The sequence below is a fragment of the Camelus ferus genome, chromosome X (assembly GCF_009834535.1).
Source record: "Camelus ferus isolate YT-003-E chromosome X, BCGSAC_Cfer_1.0, whole genome shotgun sequence".
Classification (NCBI taxonomy): Eukaryota; Metazoa; Chordata; class Mammalia; order Artiodactyla; family Camelidae; genus Camelus; species Camelus ferus.
In genome coordinates, this window is record NC_045732.1 from 39,104,168 (window position 1) to 39,111,691 (window position 7,524).

General features: G+C 42.8%; 1 protein-coding gene across 2 annotated transcripts in view; it reads right to left on the bottom strand.

Moving 5' to 3' along the window:
- USP9X (ubiquitin specific peptidase 9 X-linked) overlaps window positions 1-7,094 on the bottom strand; it is a 119,956-nt gene extending 112,862 nt beyond the window's left edge. For both annotated transcript variants that reach the window (XM_032475572.1, XM_032475571.1), the window contains exon 1: window positions 6,401-7,094. The gene's annotated coding sequence lies outside the window, so the exon portion shown is untranslated. The remainder of the gene's footprint in view (window positions 1-6,400) is intronic.
- Between the last annotated feature and the right edge of the window lie 430 nt (window positions 7,095-7,524).

Here is a 7,524-nt window from a genome sequence, read left to right on the forward strand (position 1 = left end):
TTTGGTGTTCTGACAAATTCATTTATACAGACTGTTAGCCCCTGAGACATCAAATTAATAAAATATTTTGATAATGCCTCTTTCCAATTTAGTTTTAACTGAGTATCAAACACCACTGCCCCGCTTTCAAAATGGTGCTCTTTGTCCCACAGACTCTAACTCTAAAGTCTGTGGAAATTGACTTTTAAACTCCCTCTAGGCCCTTTACAAGAAAAAGTTTGCTGATCCCTGCTCTGAACTCAGGAGGTGTTATCAAGGAGAGCAACCAAATCTTTCTACACTACTTTGATCAGAGACAAAATACTATTAGGTAGAACGTGGGTCTAATACTATATAATTTCCAAGCCTTATGGGGTCCAAGTTAATCAAGTAGACTTATTTAGAAATTCTAAGTAACTAGTTGAGAGAAAAGACCAGAAAAGAGAGATGTAACCAACAACCTAAATTTACAACTTTCAATAACCACCGAAGTCAGTGGGAAGAAAATGGACATACTGGACATTAAAGAGAGGCTTCTCCTATTCCTTTTTTTCTTCCTAATTTTCTTCTCTTGCCACTTCACAGGTTCTGTGAATGAGGAGGGGATCCAAGACTACTAGCTCAAAATCATCCCAAGGAAAACAATTCCTTTGGTAACAGCTGGCCAATATGGATTTAAAGCGTTCAAAGCTTACACATGATTGATCAGTTACAGAAAGGATAAACGAAAAGGGGTCATAATATGATGGTATATCAATTTTGTACAAGCAGTTCTTGACACTGGGAATTGAACGTTCCCCCAGATTTTGCCATTCAGGCAATCAAAATTATTGTAAACAATATTATTCTATGTGCTCTGTAATACACAAAGGTAAAGGACACAATTCTTGACCTTATTATCCATTGGAAAGAAATTTCAGTGTGAATTTTGAGTGGACTACAAAGGTCATGGAATTCAAAGAATTAATAATTAATGTTGACTTGTTAGATATGGAAATAACTTCATGCAGAAGGTAGTCTACACACAATATCTTAGTGAAGTTACTTCACCTCGTTGAGCCATGTTCTTCACCTGAAAAGCAAGGAGTTTGATTAGATCTAAGACTCCTTCCAGGACTGCTCACCAGTAAAAGGATTAGGTCAAGTTACGTGACTCTAAGCAATAAAGAGAATGAGAGAAAAAAAATATCATACTGAGAATATGGTGAACTAATCAACAATTAATTACTGAATGTCTATGTGCCAGGCACTTTCTAGGCGCTAGGGATGTTATCAGTGACTTAGGATCTTGAGTCTGACCAGATGGATGCCACCAACCTAAAAGAATTTGGAGGACAAAACTAATCAAGCCATCTGAACAAAATAAGTAAAACAGAAAAACACACAGTGTAGAGATTACTGACAGAGCATCAATACAGAAAAGGAATGGGAGGAGAAACAGGTGACACCAGACAATGTAATTACTGGACCAAAATTAGAAGTACCATTAAGCACAGCTATTTCTAAAGCCAACATGCAATAAATCTGAAAGAATCTATTTCTCCTGTACCTGATATTTGGGTTCACTGGAGAAGTCTGGAGTTTAGAAGGAAATTCTACTTAACTTATTTAAAGAAAACGAAAAGTAAAAGGAAAGTTTCATTGGCTTATAACTAGGTGTATTACTTATAACAACTTAATTTAGTCCCTTTCTATAAAGCACAATGAAGAACAAAATTAGAGCTAGGAAGGACTTTAGAGATCAATAGTGCAGACCTCACTTCATATAACATAAGCTTCTAAACAACAGTAATCTCTAGAACAGTGTCTGGCATATGGTAGATGCCCAATAAATACTTGATGAACGGATGAAAAAGAAAATGATGCCTTAACAGATATTAATAATGTTAGTATTAGAGCTGGAAGCCTAACTCTAAGAAGGTCCTCAGTAAGAGACAATGAATATACTGTGTGTCTGGGGTGGGTGGGAGGGCACATGCACCATATACATAAAATTCTATGTGGAATCCCAGTCCCTCCCAACTATTAAATCTAGTGTCTGAACTTTTCACTACATTTGTCCCTAGAATTTTAGCATTGTGAACAACAAAACCAAAGAATAATTACTGTCTAATGATAGGGCACAAAACTCAGAGTCCCAGATCTCCCCTTTCCCTAAAATAAACTGCAAACAAAACAAAACATAACAAAAACAAAAAAATCCACCTAGCTGCATACCAGAATCATCTTTTGAGTTTTTTTTAAAATGCCCAGTTCCCACCTGAAACCTACTCAATTATAATCTCCAAAGAGTAAGACCTAAGCAAATACATTTTGAAAAAGCTGCACAGATGATTGTGATACACAGCTGAACTAGAAAATCATTGCTGAAAATGTAACTGGAAACCCACCTGCTGCCGAATACTTCATGTTTAGTGTGTAAGAGTGTACTGAAGCCCAAAAGACTAGCATAGGCACATCTGAAGAATAAATTTAGGTAAGACATCTCATCTTAACGATATACTTTTCCATACCTCATTTCTTAAAACTATATTACAGTGGTCATTACTTTATGTTCAACACTAATAACTGAATGATAAATTCAAACTCCAATATATATAAGTATCAGAAGTTTCATGAAGTTTTTATTCCTTATATTTTATAGCCCAGAAAAGAGGACTACAGCGATCATTAATTTAACAAAGATCACTAACAAATCGTATGCCACATTAAGAATGCTCATAGATTCTACACTAGCAGGCTTCCCTCCCCCAATATAGAATTTAGCACAATAGACCAAGGGAATTAAGAGATACAAACAGCAAATAAAGGTGTTAATAGTATTTCATCCATTCCACAAAATAATCAATCCTGAAAAAATGCAACATAAAAAACCCTTCTTTTTGAAAACTTTTGATGAAAAGTACAGATTTTAAACTAAGCTAAAAGAAATTCAGAATTCTCAAATTGAGATAATAGAAATTTACATGATACTAAATGTTCACTTATGGGGTGATTTAAATTACTGGGAAACAAATGCCCGGATTTTGCATCTTTTAGGTTAAGTTGCCTAACATTATTTTAGCCATAAATAGAACCACTAACTAAACTATCAACCTGAACACGTTGGGAGACATATGGGAAGAGAAGAACCTACTTGTTGCAAAGCTTTGCCATCTCCCTTGGTCAATCAAGTTATTTCCCAAATTGCAGACTACTGTCATATTTGGATTAAAATTTTAATCTAAAGCCCCTCAGACAGGAAACAAAGCAAAAGTTCTAAAAAAATTTTTTAATAGTAATTAGTGTCATTTCACTAACATGGCAGAGCAGTTAAAGCACCACTGGTTGAACCCGACAGACCTCCGTCCTTCATTTGTTTATTAGAAATAACACTATCCACATAAGGTGATAAATGGAGTGTTTAACATAGTGCTGGCACATAATTCTTAGCAAATGACAATTATGCCAATAATTGAAAACAATTGAGAGAAAAATCATCTTATTTATCCACTGGAAAATGTAATAAAAACATGCTAACAGCAATAACAAAGTGGTTTTCAACGCTGCATGAGAATCACCCATAATGCTTTTTTAAAATATACCTCTGCCCAAGCTGTATATCAGACCAATTAACAAGTCTCCAGTAGTGGCATCCAGGCATCAGTATTTTTTCTAACTCCCCCAAGAGAGTCTAATGTGCAGTCAGGGTTGAGGTCTAGTGTATTAACCCTTTTCCAAATATTAATGTTAGACTATGTTAAAATAAGAAGAGAACTTAGCAATAAATACGATAGCTTCACTTCCAAAGACACAGCTCCTGAAAGAACTGAACAGAAACTAAAACCCTGTTTTTCAATTTTGGGGGAAAAAATGTCAAGATTCAGAAAACGTTATCACAGACGAGAAGAAACATAATGGAGGGGAAAGATAATGCAGGCTATCATAAAACCATTATTTTGTTTAAGAAAGAGTTACAATGCTGTACATCTGAAACTCACATAATTTTTTTAATCAACTAGCTCAAAATCACAGAATAAGACTCCTCCCACCCCATAACTGCCCAAAACACTTAAAAAGGACTAATCCTTTAACACACACATCTCTACATATTTCAAACTACTTTCTTTAACCTGATTGAAACAAAGTTTCGTTTCAATATTAAAATTCTGAAACTAAAGTACAAACTGTTAGTTTTTAAATTGACCATATGAAACAAAAAATAAGCTAAAGAATGCTTCTTTGTGTCCAACTAATCAAGAACTTGATGACTGGCAAATTCACGAGAAACATCCATTTTCAAAAACTCTAAGCAGCATTATTAATATCATGTCAAAGAAAAATTATCTTTGAGGAGATAGCCATTAAATCTCTCATCATCTTGAAATGTCAGAAAATTTATTTCAAGATCCTGGGGAAAAAAAAAAGAGACCAAAGTAAATCCTACTGAAGCGTTCCATTGATTAAAACAAGAAAACTATGGAACACTGAGAAATTCCAGCAATTTGGTGAAAGGTAAAATCTGCCTTTCAAAGTTACTTTCTGAAGAATTTAGATTCTCACATGTACTGTTCTTGCTGTTATTTAATCCCTCCAGAAATTCTCCCTCCCAGAAGCCACCAAGGTCAGCAAACAAAAGGAAGAAACAGCATAAGAACATTAAGATAACACATTAAGAATTATTAAGTTAAACGTTCGCGAAAAAAATATAGGGAAAAGGCTAGAGAGGAAAAAATATGCTTAGTTCAAATGTCTTATTTTTAAATGAGAGAAAGCAAAACATAGGATATAAGAAACATTTTGAGTTTGCCCTTGGTACATCAATTCCAAATACCTCTGGTTTCCCCTCTAATCCAAGTAATAAAGCTTAAAGGGTTAAAGTGGCAAGTATGACAAAGCACATGAGTTTTAAAATTGAGAAAACAAATGCTGACATCTTTGTATATATATAATACATAAATCTTCCAGAACTAGGAAGGCATTTGCTGAAACCAAAATGGCAGCCCACTGAATCAGTAGACCAGTGAGATCTAAAGGAGTTTGTAGTCTCTATTTTTAAGTGTACAGATTAAGAAAAAACCAAGCTAGTCATGATTAACGAGTCCTTACCATATAATCACCAGGAATAGAAAATGAGCTCCAAGAGAGGGCTGAGTACCTGCTGAAAAGTTTTCAGATCAATGCACCCCAGATTCTTCCTCAAAAGTTAAGATATACAAACCTTATGTAGATTTATGGGGACTCATGGGTTTCCAGGTCAAAGAATGCCACAATTACCCCGCCCCTCCATCGTTAAAATAAAGCACGAATATTTAACCTACATCTACAACTCGCTCAGTTAAATTCAAAGACAGTCTGAAGAAATTACACACACCTGTAAACTGCACGATGGAAAATCCTATTAACGTTATAACTATGCAACTTCCAAAAAATGTTTAATTTTAGAATGTTCTACTGGAGATATTAAAAAGCCCCGTGTAAATCCCAGTCGCCAACAGAAATCCATACAAATATTACAAAACATGTATACACCTGCTCCGTAACTCTTTAACTTAATACTTCACAATGAATGAAAAATACACCACTTTTCAAACCCGAAGCCTCACATCACAAGAATCTGAAGGTTTTATCATTAACTCGCCCATGCTATTTTTTATATATATATATATATATACACACACACATATTATTTTTTTTTTTTTTGCAGAAGCAGTTAAAAATAGAAAGGTGGTGGGTCCAAGCTCGTTTGGAAGCGATTTTCTGCATCAAAACATCTCTCGCAGCTTTGGCCCTCGGTAAATGAACGGGGGCGAGGGAGGTGGAGGCGGCCGATAACCCGCCTCCGACTCCCAGACCACAGAGCCCAGGAAAAGCGGAGGGTTATCGTGGGAGGGTGGGGGGAGGCGGTCAAGTAGTCGGGCCCGATAGCCAGGCGTAGCCAAGGCCTAGCTCTACGGCTCCAAATCACTCCACCTCAGTAATGGCGTTTGGTGTCAAGTGGAAAGAGACCGGGAAAGAGAGAGACCGCAAGCCCGCGGAGCTGCACGCCCCGGGGCCGACGCCCCCGCCCCCCCCCCCCGGCGCCGACCCGGTCCCCTGCTGCGGATGCGGGGGGCGGCACGCCGCGCCCGGAGACTCCATCCTCCGACTCGGCCCCAGACAGGACGGGAAGGGGGAGGAGGGGGAGGGACGGAGCCGTCAGCCATTTTCCCTTACAGTCCAAAACACACAGACACGCTCCCGGGACGCCGGCTTCGCTTGGAACGGAGCCCTGCCCGCCCGCCCCCCCCGCCCCGCCCGGGGCCCAGGAAGGGGAGACTGGAAGCCCCCGGCCCGGCCGCCGGCCGCTGAGGGAGGACCCGCGCACACGCACACCCCCTCGCCCTCCTCCCCTCCCCTCGATCCAGCTGTTGGCCCCGGAAAAGCGCGGCTGGCTACTCACCGCACGACACAGGCGTTTTCTCCTCAGAAGCAGGGCACGCGGAAACGGCAGCAAGGCTCAGTCCCGGGTCAAGGCCGACTCTGGGTGCATCCCAGGCCCCAGGGTTGACGGGCGACAAAGTGTGTCGAGAGGCTGAGAGCTTGAGGACCAGGGGGCTGCACTGGGGCGCCGGAATTCACTGCTCGCAGCGTCTGCCTGCAGCAGCGGTGGCCGCGGCCGCCTCCTTCTCCTCAGCCGGCGGCGGCTCTCTTCCCCCTTCTCGCCTCAGGCTGGGGCTCTCGCTGAGCGCAGACGGGCTCCGGGCGGTGCGTTTCTCCTGCGTCACCTCCTCCTGCTCCTCCCGCAGTGGCGGCTTCACCTTCCACTGGTCGCCGCCTCAGTTCCCGCTCCGGGCCTGGTCGCTTTGCTGCGGCTAGCTCCGGCGCCAAGCCGAGCGCCAGCCGCTGAGGGGGCCGCCTCCCGCGAGGCCTGTGAGCCGAGCGAGGCTGGGAGGGGCTCCGCGCGGCAAAGGCCCTAAAGGGCCGGGTGCAGGGAGGTTGCGGCTCCGGCGGCGGCGGAGACTAGCTTCCGCAGCCGCGGATGCCCGTCCTCTTCAATATGGCGGCTCCGGCAAACCAAAAAAAAAAAAAACCGCTCGACCAGTGGCGGCGGCGGTAGCGGTGGCAGCAGCACTGGTGGCGGCTGAGGCAGCAGCGCGACGGCGCAGACTCCCACTAGCCCCAGCGCCGCTCAGGGTCCTGATGTTCCCCGCCCCCTTCAGGCCCCGCCCCCATCAGGGCCCGCCCCTCAGCCCTCCTCCTCCTCCTCCTCCTCCCCCTCCCCAACCCCCCTTTCGCTCAGCTGCTCCTTCTGTTCCTTCTTCCCCTTCACCCAGGGCTGTCTTCCGCCAGGGAGGAGTGGCGCGTGCCTCCGGGAAAGCCGGGCCAGGCGAGAGACGCTTAGAATCCAGAGAGCTGGGGTGGGGGAAGGGAAGATAATGCGGTAAATTGTTTAAGCAACACGGTGTCTTACGGCTGGCCCCCCCAGAGTCGCATTAAGGCCAGGAACCCTCTGCTCTGGAGCAGTGTGAGAGCCGTGGCACGAGGACAGGCAGAAATGGGGGAGGGAAGCCCAAAAGGACCTGG